The sequence below is a fragment of the Amphiprion ocellaris genome, chromosome 14 (genome assembly GCF_022539595.1).
Source record: "Amphiprion ocellaris isolate individual 3 ecotype Okinawa chromosome 14, ASM2253959v1, whole genome shotgun sequence".
NCBI lineage: Eukaryota > Metazoa > Chordata > Actinopteri > Pomacentridae > Amphiprion > Amphiprion ocellaris.
In genome coordinates this window covers 21,710,584-21,730,072 of record NC_072779.1, presented here as the reverse complement: position 1 = coordinate 21,730,072, position 19,489 = coordinate 21,710,584, and the positions used below count along the sequence as shown (strand labels likewise).

The following is a 19,489-nucleotide window of genomic DNA, read 5'->3' as shown; positions in this document are numbered from 1 at the left end:
GTTCGCAAACAAGCCAGTCATCTGAACGGCTCCTTTAAGTGAATGATGATAACCGGTTCGCAAATTGACCACACTTTCTTCCCGTGTCACCTGTGTGCCCCATGAGTCTGAGTTGTCCACGCTGCCTTCACATGAACGACTAATGACATCTCCGAGTTTGAGTTGTCCACAGCACGCTCCATTCACATAAACGCAGCTATATATGCAGCTAATTTAGAGGAGGAGAAGTGTGAGCGCCGTACGAGTCCTTTACCGCTTTATCAGGGAGGAGGAGATACTAGTGACAGAAGAAAAAACACAAAATGAGCCAGAGTCAAAGGAAATGGAGCAACATTTGGATGCACTTTTCTGGGGACGACACGTAAGGCAGACGACAACGCAATATTTGTCAGAAAAACATCTCTTTTAAGTCCGGGTCAACAAACACCTTACACCACCATATGGAAACTCCGCACCAGACAGTAATAGTGTCAGAAAAGAACAGACTGACTCCGGCACTAATGAGGGTGACGTCTCCATCAGTCCCTCTTCCACTGATTCCACTAGTTCTGCCTCCACATCAGGTAGTGTAAGACGCCACCCACCAATAGAGTATATATTGTTGGGATGTGTAAGTTTGAATTATTCTGATCCATATTGTATCTTATAACTGCAACCAGTGATTGTTTCCGTGATAAAAGCGAGTTACTCCTGACTGATTTCTAAAAAAATGAATGAATATAACAACGAGACAGTCATTTGAATGGCTCTTTGAAAAGTACGGCTCCTCGAGATCTGGCTCCCTTCAAAGAGCAATAAATCTCATCTGTAGTCCAAATCTTCGGGAAAATTTTTCATTTTCAGTATGTAGGTTGCTGCTTGGAGGTTATTGTTGATTTTCATAGAAATGGGAATTTGTAGAATGACAATACACAAAAAGTGGAAGGGAAGGGGAAATCCACCTGAAGTGAGTGGCCGATGATAGGTTAATATCTGGAGTCTACATCCAGTGAGTCAGGTACCTATAGAACTAAACTGCATCCTCATTTTTCTCACAATGTGTTAAGACTGGAATCTAGTAATAAAAGCATCCAGTTTGGAGGAACCACAGAGTGGATGAAGGTCCGGAGGATGGAGGGATACTTCAGCGATTGGACTTTAACGCAAAAGACTGGGGATCTGGTCACATTTACATTCATTATTCTGAGTATTAAGTTTTGCTGTAAAGCGTTTACTTCTGGTTTTCACCCACTGTTTGGTTAGGTTTAGGAAAATATTATGGCTTGGGTCAAAATAGGAGGCAGCATGGTGCTAACCACCGAGCAACTGTGCAGCCACCAGAAACATGCTGAGATTAATTGGTGATTCCAGATTGACTGTAGGTGTGAGTTTGAGTGTGCTTGGTTGTCTGTTTCTATATGGGACCCTCTGATAGATTGGTGACCTGTCCAGGGTGTCCCCTGCCTTCACCCAAAGTCAGCTGGGATAGAGTCCAGCCCCCCACAACCCTACAGAGAATTAAGCAGTGTATAGATGGATGGATGGATGGATGGATGGATGGATGGATGGATGGATGGATTGAATAAAGTAGAACCCATTCACAACATGTCTGGAGTACCATGGTAACAAGTCCACCCCATCTAATATGTAAGTCCATTAAGTCCATCACAGGAAACATTACATTACCACTGGGTGGTAAAGCTGCTGTCGAACTGCCTCAACAGGTAAGTTTGTGACATGGTCAGCATCTGTATCCTTTAATAATATCATTTGTTTTTCATTACAGTATCCTTTTCATAAGATGTCATCTCAGCTTGCTGCAGCTGAGAGAAGCGACTTTGGACTGTGCACTAAAATGGAATACAGGTTTAATGTCAAACCAGTGTGAAGTTGATTTTCATTCCAAGCTGAACTAAATTCACAGGATGCTGGAAGGTAGAAATAAAAATCCTGGTATTTTTGAACAGGGGCAGCAGCAAAAACTACATAAAAAATGTACCAACACAAGGCATGTTCATTTATTGATGTATGTTCTATTAAATGTGTTTTAAGCTCAGGGGCTGAAAGATTTACACAAGAAAATGAAAAGATTACAAACAAGTTAGTTGTTAATGAAGGTATAAATATCCAGCCTTTAAGTTTTTCTAACATGAAATCCGTGCTCCATCTTCAAGTGTATCACTTCACACAATCTGCAGGTCACATAGATCCAGCCTCCGTGCTGACTCGTTGTCAGCGTGAAACTTAACATGACTCAGCAGATGATATTTCCATGTGTGGGCTCCAACCATGAATAATCATGACTAACGTTAATGACCTTTCTGGTCCAGCCAACGCCACTTACCGTACGGCCTGAGCGGGCATTGTTCCCTGTGACATCATCTGTTCTGCAGCCACCCACCAACACCTGATGCAAGCGAGCAGCCTGTCACTGCCGTCCTTGGAGCATTGTCATCAAGACATTGCCTCTCATTCAGCTGCTCACATGCCTCCTTCATCAGGTGTGTGTGCACGTGTGTGTGTGTGTGTGTGTGTGTGTGTGTGTGTGTGTGTGTGTGTGTGTGCGCACGTGTGTGTGTGTGTGTCAAACAGGGAGAGAGTATGAATGAGTCACCCACCTTTTTGTCCCCATCATCTGCTCCTACATGATGTTTTTTTCTTTTTTCTTTTATCATATTGACAGTATGAGTGAAGGAGTGCTGGGTTGTTCTCCGGGTGACTCACTCGTGCTCAAACTCCAGGTCCAGATTCCCACTGGGCCTGTGAGTGAGCAGGAACACAGTCAGCCAGCATTTGTAACCATGAAGCGAGGTTCATTTAAGTTCACAGAAGGCCAATTTCACACCAGATAAATTGAGAATTTATGGAAAACATATGAATAGTCCTCTATAACATGCTTGGTTTTTTACACTGTACACTATTCTTTCTTTAGTCCCTAAAAAAATGAATCCCTCACTGTGCTTTCTTATTGGTTCAAAAGCAATGTCTGATATTCACTGGTTAATTTTCATAGAATTTTTATTTATTATTATTTTTGTCAGATTTAAATTATTTCTGTGACCATTGTGGGTTTTTCTTTCATTAACCGAGGGGTACCAACATGTTTGTCCATGTGTGTCTATTGTGACGATGTTAAAGACTCCCCAAATTCTGTTTCTCTGCCTCTGTATGTATTTCAGTGAGTTATGCTCACTGTCATGGTGAACCACTTACATCAGCTTACACCAAGTGCGCTGTGAACTTGAGCTAAACTGAAGTGACAGCAGATGGTACATAAAACAAACTGGGGTAATTTTCTGGAACCAAATTGTCAAAATAGACAATATCTGATAATTAAACTGCTAAGACTGACAGTGAACACGTAGCACTGATGTTAACCCTCTATGGCAGCGGTTTCCAACCTTTTTTGCACCATGGACCGGATTTAAGCAAGACAATTTTCTACAGACTGGTCTTCACAAACATAAAAAATAAGAAAAGCACTCAGAGAGCACAATACTCCGCCAAGGCTGCTCAGTTCTATCATTTCCAACAGATGAAATCTTTAAGAAAAAATTACCTTGCATTGAGCACAGGCATGTGTTATGCATGTGTACACATTTATTCAATTGTTCCTTGTTTAATTTCCAACGGATAAGTCCCAATAAGTCCGCAAAAGTCAATTTGTAGCAGGATCATAATCATGTGATCATCAGCACGCAGCTGATGTAGCGTTCACTTGTAGTCATAGTTGCTGTGCCGCTATCTCACAATGATACAGAAATCTTTAACAAATCCATGGATCCAGATTATAAGCCACATCACTGCCATAATCTAATCCCTTGATCCTTGTGTCATTTCTGACCTTCCCTGAAAATTTCATACAAATTCGTTTGCCCATTTTTGAGTAACATTGCTAACAGACAGACAAACAAACAATCACTGATCATCACATAACTCCACCGCATCCTTGGCGGAGGAATAAAGCCGCTGTAGTATGTCTCAGCTCAGCAGAGGGGTCTAAAATCAGGCCATTCTCAACACACACTAATGTAAAAAGCTCAAATTAGTGAGTTAATCACCTTGTGTTTAGTCTTAAATTTGACCTGTATTCATTATAAAGTCTAAATGAATGAATGTATAATTCATTCTCTCAAACAATTCACTGGTAGATAATTAGGTGGTGAAGTATAATTTAGCAGTGTAATTCTATTTTGGACTGAGCCAGCTGAGCTTGGATTGATCCTCATGTTAATTCATAAGTTCTTGTTGGCAGTGCTGACTGCAGGCTGCCACACGCCGAAAGGCAGAGACAACTTCCAGAGTGCAAAAACAAACAGGCTCATTTTCCAGCTTCATTTTCGCTTTTGGAAGGGAGCAGAGGCTTCATCTGCAGTGGTTCAGTGTGAGTGAATTTAGCAGGTGGCAGCGGTCAAAGTTTTGACATGAAGGTAAAAGCTGTGTTAGTGTGAGCATGTGTTCACAGGTTCAGCACCTACGCACTTTGGCTCGTGTTTGGCGAGAAATGACGCAAGAAAAACTCACTCTGTCATGTAATCAAGGTTTTCAGAGCTAATTGGTCTGACGTCCTTTCAGTGGGAGTTTTTACATTGCTTGAGACACCATGAAGACTTCTCTCAGACCCAGAGCCTGCTGCTGTCAGTGATAGAGGTTTAGGAGTTGAGATGAAACCAGGTGACTGGGATTGAACTAGATGTCGGATGTACGGTGGTGGAAAAAAGTTTTCGGACACCCTTGAAATTTTACACAATCTCAAATATTATCATGAAATGCTTGTGGGAAAACATTTTTTGTGTTTCAAAAGGTGTGGCTGCATTAGACAGACACAAACAAATACAAATTATATATTTTTTTATTTATTGTTTACATGGAAAACTAACAACACTAAATTCTTGGCAGTTTCAATATGTCACTTTTCAATATTTTTTCAGTATCAAAGTCAACAAATAACAGAGAATGTGTTCAGAACTGAACAAAAAACCATCACATCATCGAATTAACATTTAGTAGTCCTTCCATTAGCACACAGTAGAGCTCTAATCCTGGCTTTCATGTTCCCCACGAGCCTTTCACACTGTTGATGGGTAATCTTGTCCCATTCTTCTTGAATTACTGCTTTTAGTTCTCATATATTCTTTGGTTTACACTTTGAAACAGACCTTTTGATAATCCACCACAGATGGTCAATGAGGCTCATGTCCGGGGATTGAGCTGGCCACTCTAAGACCTGAATGCTGGGTTCCTGCAGCCAAGTTCTACTGGCCTGGGATGTGTTTCAGGGGCATCTTGTTGAAACATCCAGTTTTGACCTCGACAGAACAGTGAACATGCAGAAGGGAGCATGTGGGTTTGGAGAATGGCACAATACTTGACAGAGTTCAATGTGTCATCACAGACAGTGAGGTGACCAAACCATGATACTGCCTCCACCATGCTTGACAGTAGGTATTGTACATGCTGGAGATAATGCTTGACCTGGTCTTCTGCGTACCCTCACATTAGCAGGAGGAAGATAAAACTGGAAACTGGACTCATCTGACCACAGAATCTTCTTCCAATTTCTGGCTGTCCAGTTCTTGTGTGCTTGGACCCAACAACATCTGCTTAACCTCTGTTCTCATTGATTAGGGGCTTCTTGACAGCATTGTTGGACCTTAAGCCATCATCTAAAAGTCATCCATGTACAGTGGTGGTGGAGCACTGGACACCAGTTTGGTTTGACCACTGCTCCTGGATCTTGGTTTGTTTTCCAAGCTGTTGGTTTGTCTGTATCTCTGCAGAGTGTATCCAACTGCTATCTACTAGCAGTTCAAACTGAAACTGAACATTGTAAGACGATTTTGCTGGTTTGAATCGTCAAAAACAGCTTCTAACTCTTAAGCCTTCAAGGCATGCAAACCCTCCCAAAAGCGTTGACTTTCAGAATTTTCTAGGAATGTATTATGAGCATGGTTTCTAATCACAACAAATACTCAGCTGTTTTTGTACTGCATCTTCCAGCTCAAGCAGAATTTTATTGCAGGCAGGCTATAAATTCAATCACTACAAATATTTTTCTTATAGAATTATAGAAAGTTCACAAAGTCTGGATCACTTCAGGTTTAGCATTGATTCTGAGCTGTAGTTTGTGACTCAACCATTATTGGTCTGTGCATGACTGCACTTCATTACTTATACAGAATGAAAACAATACAGAAATACATGCAGTGTAGTAAAATCCTTGAATGGTCTCTCTTGTGCAGACAGACTTTTTTGTATGACAAACTTTAAACATTTAAAAATCTTTATTCTATGGGTTCAGCAGATCCTAGGGGAAAAAAATCAAAACTAATAAAATGTCTCTCTTTCTGTTACAGAAGCTGCTCTCTTGCTTTCAGCTCATCTAGTAAACACAAACCACTTGTTGAACTCATTGTATAGACTCAAGGTTTGAAACATGCCTTATTGGCAAATACCCAGCAGTTACATTTGTCCAAATGAGGGCATTTTAGCCACCAGATGAAGGTTACATTTGAAGTAAATGCTTGGTATGAATGGTATTTTTTAGTAATAGCCATTTAATGTATAATGTAAATACACACATATTAAATGTAAAACATTCTGATATTTACAAAAGACTGACCTCAGGTTTCCTTCACTGGTCAATCACACAAGAGCAGCCTGTCAAGAAAGTTTGCAGAATGTTTTGTTTTTGTGTTTTTGATTCATAGCCAGAGTGTTGCAGACTTACTCCTGAGGTTTTGAGGTCAACTCCCATTGTGACTAAGAAGCTATCGGAACATGGCAGTATCGCTCTGTAAACAAAGAAATCCTCCACTCCTCCTCTCTAACAAGGCGAGCTAACAAGTCCCTTCACACCTTGACAATTCTATTAACTAAACAAAATTGTCTGGACCATGCTTACCCAAGGGGGAAAGGAGGGAGACTCGGTAAAATAAAAGATTGCCAATATTAAATCAGACAAGAAACAGAATGTAGAGACAGAAAATTCACAACAAGATGAGGAAATAATACAAGTAGACACTGACAGAGGTTAGTGATCAGACCTCAACTGTGGTTACATTTTCTTCCATCCTCAAATCATACTAAAGCACAATAAAGTGATAGAAGTTAGTTATTTAGTTATTTAGTTAGAGAACTGACAGAGTGACCCTGTCTCCTATTAAGTAGTTTAACATGGTAATATTTTGTTTGTTCTAACAGAACTAAAATCTGGGAAGAGTCTGGGATCCACGACTCTTTTGACACTTCAGGTTATCATAGATGTGTTCAATATTGACCCATCAGTGGCTATGAGAGGCATATTGTCTTTAAAAGATTGTCAAAGTACACAATTTATCAGAACCTCAAATCATTAAGAGAATTGTCAGTGTTATGGTTCGGTTAAGCATAGCTTACCACTCGTACTTGGCAGAGGACCAATACAGTGGACTATGACACAGTTAGATGGCTATTCGGTTGGTGGAATCGGATGCAACAGGGATGGAGGTTTGATGTATGAATGATTGCAGGCCACAGGAAGGGACCTGCCATCAGAGAGAGGCTCTGGATCAGACCACTCCAGTGGCTCCACCACGTTGTCAGTTTTTGCTTCACCTGAAGTCTGGACCTGACATTAACTCAGGCCACGGGTCGCTACTCATCTCTATAATACATAAGGGAACACTGGAACCGAAAGCTGACTGTACTGAAAACAATAAAGCACTGACCAAAATCACAGACTGCGAACATTTGGTGCCTCACAAAATGCGCACAGGCCACTGATCAGCTGACGCAAAGGTCAAAGACACAAAACCATGAAAGATGAACGGTCCAAGCATCTAGTAACAACCTTCACAGATGTCATGAAGAGTGAAATTAGCTATAGAGACCAAAGCCATTTGCTGTTTCAGGCTGTAAACATGTTTATTTCTTCTGTTCAGACGGACATTTTAACATGGTGATCTACAGAGATTGGCTGTTCTCTGGAATTAGCCTCAAGTGATCATTCAAGGAACTGCAGTTTTTTTTTTTTAACAGAACAAAAGTGACATTAAAAACTGTCAGGACAGAAAGCAGGTACAGCATCTGCAAAATGACAGGGAATGAGAGAAACAGGGCCAGAGCAAATACTGAGGATTGTAATCAGGAACAGATGAGCAGTGGGGGTCAGGAATCTCAGAGACGGTGCTGGTAAATATTTCCTCTTGTATTTTTCCTTCTGCACACTGTCACTTGATTTTTTGATTTGTGAGCGTCTAGAAGCTCATCATACTGTAATTATCAGACCACATGGCAGCAAATAATTACAATGTAGCCAATACACATGATTCCAAATACACTGCAAACAGCTACAGGATTAATACATAGTCCTTGTGACTGGTTGCAATATGGATCATAAACTCCAACCAATAGCAGTTGGGACATGTGCCAACCTGAAAAATGAATGTATTCTTCAAATAGTTTCCACCTAGATTTAATTTCTGTCATATTAAGTGCTTCCTCTGATGCTGGTGTTTGTTAAGTGTTCATTTCGTTTTTGATTAGGTATGTGCTACAAACAAAAGAAAGGGTTTAAAAAAAGTGCATTGTATGTATGGCCAGGTGTTTTAACACTTAATAGGTAGATATTTCTTCAAAGAACTTTTCAGATATTTGAGCTGAATTGTACAATTTATCTCTGACTAGTCATCATTCTGCTTCAAGATGTATTTATTTCAGATCATTTTCAAATGTCTACATTGCCCTTTTTAGACCTTTCAGTTTGAAAATGTCAGAATGACATTGCAAATATCTTAAACTAGAAGTATGACTAGTCAAAATGATGCAATATGTCAAAGTGGAATTCTGCCTTATTGGAATGTTGCGCTTTTTATTTTGACAATTTATCTACTCAGTGTCATCTTGACTTGATATCTTAAATTAGAGTTTTGACCAGCTGAAATGAAGCAGAGGTGGAAGCTGCTTGCTTTTCAAACATACCACAGCGCTGCAACTACAAGCTCTGATGACAACTGTCTTACTATCATGTGAACGCAGCCTGAAGTTCTAGTGAATTTTGACCACAAGTCTCAGATGAATGACAGTCCTGTTCTCCACAAACTCAAAGCTGATTCCTTCAGTTAACAATGTTTAGATGGACATGGTATATTACATCAACATTATACCTTGATGTGCTAATTAGATCTGTGGATTTCTGACAAACTGTGTGGAAAATGTTTACAGCAAATTTAATGCAAATGTATATCGTCTGTGGGGTTTGCACCGTTGTCTCACAAGAAGGTTGAAGAAAGCTATTTGTTTGCATCAGCTGGTTGGCTCTTCTCCCTGTTCATAGTTTCCTCCCAGAGTCTAACAGGTTAAATGGTGATTTTAAATTGCCCAGAGGTGTGTATGTGAGCACAAACGGTTGTGTCCCAGTCAGCTTGGATAGACTGCAGCCCCCCAGAGACCCTGTGAAAAACGAAGTGCATAAAACTTGTGCATTAGACTGTTTGCAGTATGTTTTTTGCAAAATTAACTGGAAGCCCAATGCGTGTTTGCCACAAATCTAATATGTGTGTGAAAACTTGTTTCAAATTTGAAGCAATATTGCCAAAGGTTTACTGCAATACAATATTTCACAAATGCATGGGGTGTCCGAAAACTTTTTTCCACCACCGCATTTGTAGGTAACAGAGCTTGTCTGGCTGTACATCGTCTGATAAGTAACAAGAAATTGCAGTACTGAATGTGGAGCTCAGGTTGTATAATTCAGAAACAGTGTCTTCATTGCATAGTTTGTCCACCAGTGTGCACTGACAAACTGATTTGTCAACTAATTCACCACTCATGATGTACATTGATCTCCAAAAGTATGCTAACTGCAGACTGAAATCTGTACATGTGTAGTTTGTCTGGCTATTCACGAAGAAATTGTGAACATATCAATAAATCAGCAAATAAAAAACCTCAAACTGTGATACAGTGAGCAGACATTAGTTTGTAATGAGGTGTGAAAGAGTTTAGTTTCACTGACAGTCTGTTGGGGGGGGAGGGTGGTTGTGTGCTGTTTTGATCCAAATGTCTGCTTTTCACAAAAGCAAATAGCTCAAAGAGGATAAAACGCTTCAATTAATTTTACATTCAGTTCACCAACTTTCTCAAAGACCTGCAACATGAATAAACTAAACTGTCTGGCTTGTGCTGATTAATATTTCAAATGGTCTGCTTTGGAAATGCTTATTTCGCTAAGTTTCTACAGACAGCCTCATAATTAGCAAAGTGCTGCAAATAATTCATTGTAACAAACCATACTAGACATGGAGGAAGTCAAACGAGGATGATTGCCGTTTGTAGTGTTGAACACAAACTGTCCAGACTCACTGATAGAACATATCTGAAATAGAATATAAACACACCAGATGCAAGTTTGTGTGTGTGTGACCATAGAGAAAGAAACTGATCAGACAAGACATGCAAACTTACACTGAGTTATGAATATTAAGCTCATATAATCTGCCTTTGTATTCCTACAAATAGCCATAATCATAAAACACTGGTAGCTGTCTAAGGCAAAAGGAATAAAAATTAAATCAGCAGAGCACAGCCCAAAGATGAACCCAGAAAGTCAGATTCTGACATTAGCGTTTCATTTTAAATATGCAAAACTGACCACCGAATCTGCAACACAGGTCCATCTTGTCTTGTACTGATCATTTAGTGAGGTGAGGTGAAGTCTGGTGTACAGCTGACATACGCTGCCATTCAAAAATTTGAGGTCACCCAGGCAGTTTCATGTTTTCCATGAAAACTCACACTTTTATTCATGTGCTAACATAATTGCACAAGGATTTTCTAATCATCAATTAGCCTTTCAACACCATTAGCTAACACAATGTAGCATTAGAACACAGCAGTGATGGTTGCTGGAAATGTTCCTCTGTACCCCTATGGAGATATTCCATTAAAAATCAGCTGTTTCCAGCAAGAATAGTCATTTACCACATTAATAATGTCTACACTGTATTTCTGATTAATTGAATGTTATCGTAATTAAAGAAACTGCTTTTCTTTGAAAAATAAGGAAATTTCTAAATGACCCCAAACTTTTGAACAGTAGTGTACGTCACCCAAACATCCACAACATGGAGAGTTTCAAAATAAAATAGCCTGATTCTGTAACTGAGACCTCTGCAACAGATGGAAGATGGACTGCAACAAACTGCTCAGTTAAATCCAGTCACACCAGAATTTAAATGCAGCTGAAATCCTGATCGTCAGTGTCCTGTATAATGTCACTAGGGGGCGCTGTTGTTTCACGATTGTTCAATAAACCACAACTGTAAATGGAATAGTCCTATGATAGACTGGTGACCTGTCCAGAGTGTCCCCTGCCTTCACTCTCAGTCAGCTGGGATAGACTTGGTAATGTGTGGGGGTTTTTTTGGTGAAAAGACTGTCTTTAACTGAGGGGTGATTTGTTGCCGCTACTGCTTAACAATCACTAAATACTCAGAGATGAAATCATTAAGCTAAAGAAAGATTTTTAAAGCTTGAGACCATCTGATGACGCTGCTCTGATAAGGGAAGCTGTGCAAAGGTTTGGTAAACTGACATGATTGTGGTCATGGAAAGTTACAGTTCTGTCATGCAGTGTGGTACATACAAATGACCAGTAACACAGAGAGTAGCTGAAAAGATTTTAATATCTAGCAGTGCTAGAACACATATTCAGATTTGAAAAATTCTCATTGCAAACTGAAATCTTAGTTAGTTTTTATTTTATTCATTGACAAAAGAAAAAATAACAATTCAATACAATATAAAAACAAGTTTCCAAACTTCTGAATAAAAAAATAAGAAGAAATTTATGTAATCTGCACCTTTATATCAAACAGTTTCCAAAAGAAGAACATTTAGCAAAACAAAAAAAATTTAAAAACAGAAGAAAAAGAGAAATACAAGTCGGAGGTGAGTATGCTTGTTTGAACAGGTGGGTTTTGAGACGATTTGAAAATGGGAGGAGCATGGTTTTATTGATGTGGTGTGTGATTGGAAGCCAGTGAAGTTGTTGGAGAACAGGGGTGATGAGGTGAAGAGAAGTTGTCCTGGCGATGATCTGGGTTGCAGCATTCTGGACTAGTTGGAGTTTATGGAGGGACTTGAAGGGGGAGACCAGAGAGAAGGCAGTTGGAATAATCCAGGCTGGAGGTGACCAGAGAGTGGACCAGGATTGTGGTGCTGACAGGGGTGAGGAGGGACGGAGGCGGTTGATGTTCCAAAGATGGAAGTATGCAGACCGAGTGATGTTATTGATGTGGGTTTGGAATGACAGAGTGCCGTCGAGGATGATATCCAGACTCTTGACCTGCGGGGAAAGGGGAGAAAGAGGAGTTGTCGATGGTAAGGGTGAAACTGTTAGCTTTTGAGAGAATGGATTTAGAGCCACTGAGGAGAACCTCAGTTTTGTCACTGTTGAGTTTGAGAGAGTTGGAGCAGAACCAGGATCTGATTTCCTGAACTGAGTCACAGAGGGAGGTGGAAGGGAAAGTGGAAGTGGGTTTGGTGGAAAGGAAGAGCTGGGTGTATTTACTAAAGTACAGCAACAGCCTGGTACTATATAAATGAGTAAATGTACTTTATTATATAGTTTCACCACTGAGACTGCTGCATGACAGCTTTAGGTTCCGTCAACATGCTGATGCACCTTCTGCTCAGCAACTACAGAAACCGGCAGACTTCTGCTGGTGAGTCCTCCTGCATCCTGCCTGCTTTTTCTGACAGGTAAATGGTGAACCCCAAAATATTCAAAACAAACAGCATCTGAGGAACTGTAAGTTAGTTGCAGTGGTATGAATTTCCTCCTTTTCCCCTTCACAAATCACCCAAATATGTGAATTGCTTGGCAGGGTCAAATTTTTGCATACAACTACACGTGTAAACTTTGTAAATGTATAATTAAGCCCAAAAATTATTCATACCCAGGGCAAATTTGGATTTATAGTGAATAATATTAGCTACTAGCTGGAGATGACATAAACAAATCACAAAAGATAAAAAATAATGGATTATAGATGGGCATGATCAATTTGAATTGTTTTGATGCTTGTTTGTTTTGAAGTTAATTGTTTTGGCCTTTTGTTGGCTTTATTAAAATTAATTAGCCAAGAGGCAGACAGGAAAGTAGGGAGGGGAATGGGATGGAGGACCTGCAGCAACGGACCATGAGCTTGAATCGACCCCAGGCTGCTGCATCGGATTCTAGGACTACAGGCCCTTTTTATGGATCAGCCACTCAACCAGTGGAGCTACCTGGACGCCCTGTTCTTGACATTTTGACTGAAAATGTCATGTCCAATGTTACTCCTATCTGTCTGTCACCATCAAGAATCTGTGGAGGGAACTGAAGACCTGTGATGGCAAGGAAGCATTCCAGCCTCAAGGACCTGGAAATGGACAGAAAAAAGAGTGGATAATAAATCCAAATTAAAAGCTCATTCACTGAATTGTCACTGAATACTAAGACAGAATAATTTTGGATGAGGCATTTGTAGTAAAAAATGGAAGACGCTGCTCTGCAGAAGCTGAATAACCACAAGGGGGCAGCAGCTTATCATAAACTACACAAAACCTGTGCAATATGTGCTGAATGGATGAGTGATGATTTGAACGTACCTATTTGAAAAGTATGACTAGTATTGCTACACATTTGTTGGAAATTAGCTGCACGGTGATTATAGCTGTTTGGGCACAATAAATAAGACATTTAAATGTTAAGAATGTAGGTGTGCAGAAGTCAACACAGGCTTTATTTATGTCAAGTCAAACCTTTTCAAGTATATGATCAGCTCGACCTTGTGAGGGAGACCAGTGTCCTGACAGGGTGTGTGTGGATGAGGAAAACAGCAGTACAAATAATGCATATGGTTCACCTGCAGCTTTAAAGTGACACATTTCTTCACTGGAGCAGCAGCAGCAGCACTAAAGAGGCAAAAAGAACCGAGAGCAGCAGTAAATCTGGAGGGATATTACACTGTCAAATACTGGCTGCCAGTAAACTGCAGCCTGGCTCTTTTCTTCGATGATTCTTCCCGCTGTCAGGGCCAATTTACACGGACCTCTGTGTGTGTGTGTGTGTGTGTGTGTGTCCCCTCCCCTCAACGCTGTTTCATTTCAGCTAAGATTGACCACCAGTGATTTGGCTGTGGGCAGGTGTATTGCACTAACAGGTAGCCTGTGAGCTTCCACTGACCTGACAGCACAATTAAATCACTTTCACAAGGTTTTCAGTGTGCACCCGTGGGCTACGACTGTCATTTGAGCATTTAGCAAAAGGAGAGTGCATCCTCTGCGTGGATGGGGGGGAGGAGGGGAAGGGAAGGGAGGGGAGGGGGCAGCAGCATGGTTTGCTCTCCAGCGTTCAGGCAGCGAGTGGCTGAAAACAGTGGATTAAGGGAGGGGTCATGGCCTTGCTGACGGGATTTTTCTGAAAACAGAGCTGTGCCCTGCAGCCCTGTGTTCCTTTAAAATATATAAATAATATTCAGCATCATGGGTGCCTTATTAACAGTGGAAGGAAGCCCTGACTGAAGCACATTAAACCCTACTTAAAAGGAAATGCTTCCTCTGTCCCATCAGGCCTCCTAATGTGTTTGGGTGTTGTACAGGATCAAATTCAAAGCTTTGGTGAGGCAGTAGAGAATAAGGATTACACATGAAATTATAAACAAATGGATTTTGCGGTAATAAAATCTAAGTGACAACAGAAAAATCAGGTCAGGAAAGAAAATGTTGCAAGCGTAACAGCCAGTCACTGAGAGTGGAAGTGATAGTGGGTCTGAACGTGACTGCGATGGATCCAGTGCTGGAGTTGGTGTCACTTTCTGCAATGCTTGATCTATAGTCTGTATTTAATACTGCTGGGAGACGTAAAGCTGGAGCCACGTGACAGCTGATAATCCATGGATGCTGCTGATACAGTATCTTGTGCTCACATGGAAAATGCTGGAAAGCTGACAGACTTTTCTTTGTGAAACTTACGTTTTCCTCATATCACATTCAGATTTGAGGACTGATCTGGAAGCTGACTTGGGTACAATTCTAAAAGTTCTGTAAGACTTTACTTAATTATTTCTATTTTATAGCATGCCTTTCTGATGTTACATTTCACTGGGATAGATTGCAATATTGTAATGTTCCAGATTTATCGAACTCTCAGCTGACAATTGTACTTGCTGGTAACTTTACAAATCAGGATACTGCACATAAATACATAATGCATACACTACCGTTCAAAAGTTTGGGGTCACTTAGAAATGTCCTTATTTTTCAGTTTTTTTCAATGAAGATAGCATTAAATTAATCATAAATGCAGCCAAAAAATTGTTAATGTGATAAATGACTATTCTAACTGGAAAAGGCTGATTTTTTAAATTAATTTTTTAAATATAGATTTATTTTTATTTCAAAGAATATTCACAACAAAAAAGACATACAAATCACAATAAATAACAGAAAAATCCCAACATGAAAAATAACACAACATTAACACCAAGTGCTGCAGTATGTTCCACATAGTAATTATATAAACATATAAAACCACCTATCATCTATCCAACTGACAGAATTCCTAAAATGAATGAACAGTAACCCTTAAGAGGAAACAGTTAAAGGGAAGTAATTGCGAGTCAATAAAGGTGAAGTTAGAGCTTTTGTAGGAAAGTGTGCAATGGTTGCCAGACTCTCCAAAAGTCTTCAGATTTATGATTCAGATCATAAGTCGGTTTTTCCAGAGGAAGAAAAGCTGAGATAACCACATATCAACTGTCGGGACTTGGGGAGCAGACCACCGCAATAATATGCATTTGAAACAGCTGATTTTTAATGGAATATCTCCATAGGGGTACAGAGGAACATTTCCAGCAACCATCACTCCTGTGTTCTAACTCTACATTGTGTTAGCTAATGGTGTTGAAAGGCTGATTGATGATTAGAAAACCCTTGTACAATTATGTTAACACATGAATAAAAGAGTGAGTTTTCGTGGAAATCATGAAATTGCCTGAGTGACCCCAAACTTTTCAATGTTAGTTTACATAAATATGGATCCAAAGAAAGTCCATCACTTTAGAATTGAATATTTAAATCCTCTTTATCATGTTGCATTATTGACCATTACACACAGAAATACAGACAAAAGAAATGTATTAGATACGTATTAAGGAAAAGCTAGCTAATGCTTGACAGGTGGTCTCAAAATTAAGTTTGCAGCCTTTATACAACAGTTCTAGTGACATTTATGGCTGAAATGTTATCAGAAAATGAAAAGTTCATCAAGTGCCATCCTGACATGAGCAAAGGATGAGTGCGACTCTTAGAGCAGAGATGAACGTAAGGGCTGATGCAATATATCTTCATCATATGTTAATCTTATCTGATGCAATCTGTAAGAAATATTGTCCCCTACAGAGGTTATTTAGATTCAAGAGGCAATGCACTTTTTTGAGCACCGGTATCATCATCTAACAAAATATGATCCACATTTAACGTGTGTAGATTCTGGATTTTGTAAGGAGAAGGAAAAGTGATATCAGTTCATATTCAAAGCAGAGTATTTTTATATTGGAAGGGGTCTATGGTTTAGGCAGCATTTTAACTGTAGAGCTTTTCCCTAAAATGGAATACTTCTTGGAAAATACTCCTAAATCTAGCACTTCCATCGGTCTTCTAAATGTCTGATCACTGTATTTAGCAGGTGTTTGGAAGTGAAAATTATTAACTTGGTGTTAAATCTCCTCTGTCCTAGGGTTAGGGTTTGGCTAAGTTAGGCTTTACCCTAACCTCTTCGTAAGATTATCATTTTTTAAAACTTTTCTTTTGTTGTTTTTTAAATTTAATACAACGGAACAATTAGTATCAGTCTGTAAACAGTTTACTAGTGACTCCTGTTTTCCATTAAATGCTGATTGTTGAATTCTGCGTGTATTTGTGAATATTTCCATGTTGCATATAGTACATATTATCACAGTAACCATGTCCAGATTGCTAATAGAACTTTTACAAGGTATCAGTCTTCATGTTGTATGATTTTCTATTGGCTAAATTTAGCACCACGTGTTGAGTAAATCAGAGCTGAGTATCATTGTTAAATGTGTGCAGACATCACTCCAGTAGTTTTCCATTTTTTAAACAGTGAGTGTGATCTATATTTTTCTCACCACACATCCTCCAACATGACAGTTGTGCAGATTAATATCTACTTGTAGCCTTGGGAGGAGTAAAAAATCTGACTACATTTTCCAACAGAACTAGTTCCGCAGCCCGGAGCTGCTGGTTGTACCTTTCAAACACTGTATTAGTCATCTTCAGATATTTGTATTCTGTGTCCTATTTATTTGCTATACATAGTGTGTCAGTCTGATATCACCAGAACAACACATCTATTTCTTAAGTCATTTCACATGACATCACTACGCTTTTTTTTAAATTTTATGCCACACAATCTCTACTGAATTCTCATGTGCAAACCCAGCCTGTCATTTCATGCTGAAATCTCATATAGAAAAAAATCCACATGTTCATTTTTCTCCATCCAGTGATATTATGTTGAGCGTCAAGGTTCCTCCACTTCACACCAAACCATAATAAAACACTGAAATCACTGTAGCAACAATGTTTGTGTATGTGTTGCCACGGTCACACTCACTCTATGTGATTCATAAAGGAAACCCTCTTTTATCTCCTTCTCACAACAGTGTCTACGAAGATCTTGGTTTAAAAGATCATATCAATATTGGCTTTTGTTGAAATCCCCTCTTTGTTTACAGATTTATTTATTTATTTATTTATTTATTTATTTATGACTGAATTAGATCCATCTTATTGTTGGTTTTCCAACAAAAATTTTTATTTGTGCTGCATTCTGATACATCCATAACTTTGTCCTGCAGTACACTTTAGTTTAATTAATGGTTTAATTACCTGCTGTGAATTTACATGCCTTCTCCAACTTAATAGGTCTCTGTCACATCAAGAACAGTTTCATAAAACACAAACCTCCATTATAAGTTTAAACTTTAATCCAGAAGTGCCTGAAGTTAATGAACAAAATGCACATTCTAATGACGTCAAACACAAACAAACACACACAGTTTCTGGTACCTGTTGGACACTGCTTCACAGGAAGAAAAGATGCAGAATGGGTAGGTGCGTGTTGATCATGGAGCCTCTGTTCAAATTGTCTGGAGCTAAAAATTGTGCGGAAAATCCTCTCAAGATCCACAATGGAGACTGGCCTGGACCGCCGGCATTCCTCCATAATCTCAACCCCACACACACCCTCAACATTTGTTCACATTCTCTCTTCCCTTTCTTATCCTATCACACATCTCTAAGCTCACCACCCTCGCTGCTAATATTCAGTCCAAAAATAAATAAATAAAGCACAGACTAGGTCGCTGTTTCTGCTTTAGGTTCCCACTCTTTCCAATATGCTGTGTGTTGTGATAGATTTTTAAACTCAGCAAAGCCAGTTTGTGTTGTCATGGTGGAGAGAGCCGAGATCTGTGGACAGAAATAGAAAGGAATGGGGGAGGTTGGTGTTTAAAAGCAAAAGCCTTCATGGATGTCCAGAGTTTCTCAAAAAGGATAATAAATCAATGAAATAGACTTCATGACACTATTTTCATTTTGTACAATTCAAAGTCAGTCATCATAGGATGCCCCGTGGTGCTAAACTGTCACATCGATGTTTGGATTTAATTAGATTTGTTATGTATATCATAATAAATCTAATTAAATCCACATGTTCCTTCCACACTTTAAACACAAACAAGTGCCATTTCTATTTACTATTTAGTCTTCTAAAAGGAAACTGGCGTGACTTATTGTGGGAAGCAATAGACAAACAAAGGGGCAACGCTTCATATGACAGCCTGCAACATACAGAGTATTTAAACCACATTCACGGTCCAAGTTTTCCATTATTGGTGTGTACTAATAAAATATGTAACTATACATATTTGTAGGAGAAAAGACCTGAAGGTTCTGGACTATTTTCTATTGCTTCAAAAAAAAAAAGACAGCTGTACCTAAATGTGAAGCTGTTTTTTTCCTCTGTGGTGCAGCTTGAAGGGCAAAGAAACACAAATACAACAGAATACTTATACCTAAATCACTGCAGAATTCTTACCATATGTTGTATCAAGTAAATGAGTGAGTGACACATGACCAAGAGTGGCACCGACACCTTCAAATATCCAGAGACGCAACTTAAACATGTTAAGCATAAATAATTCATATGTAGCAAAATAATTCTGTAATAAAAATGTTTAGTGGGTATTTCAGTTGTTTGTATGTATGTTATGTTTGTCCTTTCATTCATGTACATATGCCTTACTCGGGTCAAACGAGTTCATGTGGGTGAGTTCCAGTATCCATACTGCAGTATATAGTATGCCTGTGAAGGATTTAGTACATGTTAAAATGTCAAATGCAGTCGGCCAAAAATACCATGATGTCGTAAGTAGTCCAGATAAGTTTCAATATGCAG

The 19,489-nt window shown here is 39.3% G+C and overlaps 1 long non-coding RNA gene across 1 annotated transcript; it reads right to left on the bottom strand.

Annotated features, from left to right (window-relative positions):
• Positions 1-11,627: 11,627 nt before the first annotated feature.
• Positions 11,628-18,470, bottom strand: LOC129350480 (uncharacterized). The gene is made up of 2 exons (XR_008603894.1): positions 18,100-18,470; positions 11,628-13,920 (listed from the first exon to the last, which is right to left on the bottom strand). It is a non-coding gene; the product is annotated as an uncharacterized LOC129350480 (long non-coding RNA).
• Between the last annotated feature and the right edge of the window lie 1,019 nt (positions 18,471-19,489).